This window comes from Portunus trituberculatus, chromosome 45, assembly GCF_017591435.1.
Source record: "Portunus trituberculatus isolate SZX2019 chromosome 45, ASM1759143v1, whole genome shotgun sequence".
Classification (NCBI taxonomy): Eukaryota; Metazoa; Arthropoda; class Malacostraca; order Decapoda; family Portunidae; genus Portunus; species Portunus trituberculatus.
The window spans coordinates 3,867,480-3,872,479 of record NC_059299.1 but is presented as its reverse complement, the minus strand read 5'-3'; the positions used below and the strand labels follow the sequence as shown (position 1 = coordinate 3,872,479).

Sequence of the window (5,000 nt, the reverse complement as noted above, 5' to 3'; positions counted from 1 at the left end):
CGTAATAAGAACGAAAGGCGAACACGAAAGCTGTCTTAGGGTATTAGGAGGTACACACACACACACACACACACACACACACACACACACACACACACACACACACACACACACACACACACACACACACACACACACATTAATGGTACCGTTGCGTGTGTGCTTAATAATCAATATTTGCGTAATGAACGAATAACCGCAAAAAAAAAAAAAAAAAAAGAGAAAGCAAGAAAGAAAACTGATGAGAGAGAGAGAGAGAGAGAGAGAGAGAGAGAGAGAGAGAGAGAGAGAGACCTACGCAGAAGGGTTGAAAAAAAAAGGAAACGTAGCAGAAAAGAAAACGGGATTAGGAAACCCTCCTTCCGGCAGCACCCAGGCGAGTGGTGCCTGAAAAATTACTCCACACGCGAGGAGGAGGAGGAGGAGGAGGAGGAAAGAAGAGGAAGAAGAGTAGCTATGATGGAAGGAATCGAAGGAGGAGGATAAGGAGGAGGAGGAGAAGGAGGAGGAGGGAAAGATAAGGAGGAAGAAGAGAAGGAGGAGGAGGAGGAGGAAGAAGAAGAAGAGAAGGAGGAGGAGGAGGAGGAGGAAAAAGAAGAAGATTAGCTATGATGGGAGGAATCGAAGGAGGAGGATAAGGAGGAAGAAGAGAAGAAAGAATAGGAGGAGGATAAGTAGGAAGAGAAGAAGAAGGAGGAGGAGGAAAAGAAGAAGAGTAGCTATGATGGGGATTCGAAGGAGGAGGATAAGGAAGAAAAGAGAAGGAGGAGAAGAAAGAGTAATAGTAACAGTAGGAGCAGAAAGAGAAAGAGAAGGAAGAGAAGAAGACAAAGGAAGAACAAATAATTAACAAAAGAACAGAAAAAAAAAACCAAAGACGAGAATGATAAGTGAAATAATATAAACACAAAGAAACAAAAACCAGCAATAAGAACAGCCTAAACACACAAACACACACACTTACACACACACAGAAGCATCCAACCCTCTTTCACGTCAGAAGATGATAACAGAGGGATCTAGTGAGGTGACATGACGTGACGACCCTGACAAATATTTACCCAGCGATCCTTTACTAGGGGGATCGAGGCAAAACACTGGCTGGAGGTCGGGTAGGGGGGATCAGGGGCGATGGCAGACACGATTCAGTCTTTTATAAGTAGGATCTGGGGTCTGGAAAGGGATCGAGCGGTGGAGAGTGACGTGCAATTGTGTTTTAATGGGGTGTAAAAGAACTGGTGCCGTTACTGGGGCGTTTAAAGGTTCAGATATGGTGTTTTGGTAGAAATTTGAACTTGATAGGGTTGGATGTTGTTATAGAGTTCTAATTGCCTAAAAGGAGTTATTATGAGTGAAATACGATTAGAAAGAGGGTTTATAATAAGAGAAGATGAGGAAAGGAAACGAAAATATGAATGAAGGTAAGAAAATAGAGAGAAAACTATCTTGAAACCCCCAAAATACGAAAACAAAAGAAAATATACATTCAACATAAAAATAGAATAAAAAAAAAACATAGAGACTTGAGAAAATAGTGAAGAAACCATAAATCAAAGACAAAAGAGGGTAATCCAAGAGAGAGAGAGAGAGAGAGAGAGAGAGAGAGAGAGAGATGGGTGGGTGGAAGGTAAGACATAATGAGACGTTTCCAAATAAGTACCTGGCTTACCTGGAGGGGGAAAATACAGGTAGGGGAAGAAATTAAGGCTTGGTGGAGGAGGAGGAGGAGGAGGAGGAAGAGGAGGAGGAGGAAGAAGAAAAGTCTGTTGCCAAATTAGAGGTAGAAAGAAAGGGAGAATTGAGATAGACAGCACTGGTAGAGAGAGAGAGAGAGAGAGAGAGAGAGAGAGAGAGAGAGATGTATGTTTGTTTGTGTGTCTGTTCTTTGAGTTTCTTGATCTGCCCTTCTCTGTCTGTCTGTCTGTCAGTCTTTTTCTCTATCTTTCTATCTATTTTTATTTATTCAACCCTTCTCTTATTTTCCTTTCCTTCTTTGTATCATTTTTTTCTTTTTTTTTCCTTTTATTTCATTTTTATTTATCTTGTCATATTTGTTGCATTTCTTTGTTTGTTTATTTTCAACTTTTTTTCTCTTTCCATTCAAACAAATTTTCTTTTTTCAACTTCATGGAAATTATTAGACGTCAAACCAACCCCTGAAATCATACAGAGAGAGAGAGAGAGAGAGAGAGAGAGAGAGAGAGAGAGAGAATTATACTGTAACTTGGACAGAATCGTAATAGTTTTTTTGGTAGGTCAATGCCACCTCTCTCTCTCTCTCTCTCTCTCTCTCTCTCTCTCTCTCTCTCTCTCTCTCTCTCTCTCTCTCTCTCTCTCTCTCTCTCTCTGTTTCTCTCTCTCTGCATGATTGACGCAAGGGGAGGGGAAGGAAGGAAGGAAGGAAGGAGGGAATGAAGGGAGGAATTCTGGGAAGAGGAGAAAAGGGAAGAAAGAAAAGAGGGTAAATCGAACAGCATGAGTCAGAGGGGAAGGAGAAGTGAGGGGAAATGGACACAAAACGGGAGAGTGGAGAGAGAGTGTCTGAGAGGGAAAAAGGGGAAAGATGGGGATATATAGAGGGGAAAGAATGTGATGCAGAAGGGTGGAGAGACATATGAGGGGAAGATGGGAGGGTGAGAGGGGAAGGAGAGGGTGTTGGCGTGTCAGGTGAGGAAATCTTGCGACAGAACCTATCTGAAGGTGAAAATTACTCCGTCAGGAAGGTATTTACTCCTTCAGAAACGGGGAAAATAAACAATAGGTAAATAAATAATGGCTGTTGAAAATAAGTCTCGCCGCATCAGAATAAATAAATGGGGTAAATATTCAAGATTTCTCCTCACCTCTCCTATTTTCTTTTTTCATTATCTTTATTGGTGTTTTCACATTCTCTTTTTCTTTTTTTATTAGAATACTTTTTTTTTTTCTCATTGTATCTGTGAGGTTTGTTGTGAGTTAGTGAAACATGGCAAGATTTCACCATAGACTTGTATTTCTCGGTTGATCCATAGGCTCAATGAGACGTAGCTAACTTTTTGATATTTTTTTTCGTGAACTTAATGAAATGTGTCAGTTTTCCCCTTAGGCCTATTGAAACATTGTTAGTTTCCCCTTAGACCTATTAAAACATTGCTAGTTTTCCCCTTAGACCTATTGAGACAGCTAGATTTTCCCCTTAGGCCTTTTGAAACATTGTTAGTTTCCCCTTAGACCTATTAAAACATTGCTAGTTTTCCCCTTAGACCTATTGAGACAGCTAGATTTTCCCCTTAGGCCTATTGAAATATTGTTAGTTTCCCCTTAGACCTATTAAAACATTGCTAGTTTTCCCCTTAGACCTATTGAGACAGCTAGATTTTCCCCTTAGGCCTATTGAGATATGGCTAGTTTTCGCCTTAGGCCTATTGAAACATGGCTAGTTTTCCCCTTAGACCTAATGAGACAGCTAGTTTTTTCCCCTTAGGCCTATTGAAACATGGCTAGTTTTCTCCTTAGACCTTTCGAGACAGCTAGCTTTTTCCCCTTAGACCTATTGAAACATAGCTAATTTTCCCCTTAGACCTATTGAAACACGGCTAGTTTTCCCCTTAGACCTATTGAAACATGGCTAGTTTTCCCCTTAGACCTATTGAAACATGGCTAGTTTTCCCCTTAGACCTATTGGGACAGCTAGATTTTCCCCTTAGACCTATTGAAACATGGTTGATTTTCCCCTTAGACCTATTGAAACATGGCTAATTTTCCCCTTAGACCTATTAAAACATGGTTGATTTTCCCCTTAGACCTATTGAAACATGGCCACCTTTTCCGTAGATTAAGTGAAATGTGGCAAAGTTAATTTTTATTTTTAGTGTGTGATGGAAAATAAGATGAAAAAGTGAGATTAGATACGTCAATTAATCATTTTCTCACTTTTATTGTTTCTGTCCTCGAAAAGTAACATTCTTTCTCTCTCTCTCTCTCTCTCTCTCTCTCTCTCTCTCTCTCTCTCTCTCTCTCTCTCTCTCTCTCTCTCTCTCTCTCTCTCGTCATTCAAAAATTTATCAGTATATCTACTCTAAGCAATTCCCTTCACCTTTTCTCCTTTTACCTCTATAGGATATTTGCCTGTGTGTGTGAGATAGTGAGACAGTGAGACAATGACACCCAACAGTGAACTCAACATGAACCAGTGAGCCAGTGAACCAGTGAACCGGATTGAACCAACGAGGACCGAGGGAGTTTTGAATGGACAAATAAACGGGTCGATATGCTTGAAGACTGAGCAAATAATAGAAAAAGTGTGCGTGCGTGGCTCAGATTGTCAGCGACTGTGTGAGCGTCGTGTTGTAAGGCGTTCCTCTGGTGAAGTGAAGTGGAAGTTCCGGTGAAGTGTTTTTTTTAGAAGATTTTTTTTTTTTTCAAGTTTGTGAAGAATGTTGGAGTTTTCGTGAACAATGTTGAAGTTTTGATGAAGATCTTGTGAAAATTCTGAAGAATTTTGAAGTTTAACGAAGAACTTTGAACCATAGAACTTCATTATTTTATGCAGACGTGAAGGAGTGAAGTTTTTTGACCTAAAACTTCAGACACTAACATTTCCTCAAGAACCAAATCCCTGAAATAATAATGTTTTCTTGCACGAGTAAATGAAGTTCCCGAAAGCCGTGAAGCCTCCTGAAGAAGTAGACACAATATCCTGACGAAGTAGAAAGCGATCTTATCAACAAACCTTTATTTAAGGGTAATGAGACGCCCTGAAGGAGTACAGGTGCTCTTCAGTGGCAAAAAGAATCACCTGAGGAAGGAAGCAAACCCACTATACCCCTTCAGTAACAAAGGAAGACTAATGACGAAGGGAAACACGAGAAACCTGATGTAGGAGAGAATGTAACTCGAGAAGAACTATACCTAAGTGAGAAAATCAATCCACAATCCCTCCTTCAGTAGAAAAACAAGACTACTGACGAAGGAGAACACGAAAACCCTTCCACAAAGAACAAAACACTACTGACGAAGGA

At 40.4% G+C, this 5,000-nt stretch overlaps 1 protein-coding gene across 2 annotated transcripts in view; it reads left to right on the top strand.

Annotated features, from left to right (window-relative positions):
* LOC123519643 (inactive ubiquitin carboxyl-terminal hydrolase MINDY-4B-like) overlaps nt 1-5,000 on the top strand; it is a 66,703-nt gene that overhangs the window by 3,127 nt on the left and 58,576 nt on the right. Inside the window, exon 1 of one of the 2 annotated variants that reach the window (XM_045281099.1) lies at nt 4,113-5,000. This exon is cut by the window's right edge and continues 319 nt beyond it. The exons of the other annotated variant lie outside the window; for it this stretch is intronic. The gene's annotated coding sequence lies outside the window, so the exon portion shown is untranslated. Of the gene's footprint in view, nt 1-4,112 lie in introns of those variants that run through there. 2 annotated transcript variants of the gene reach the window in all.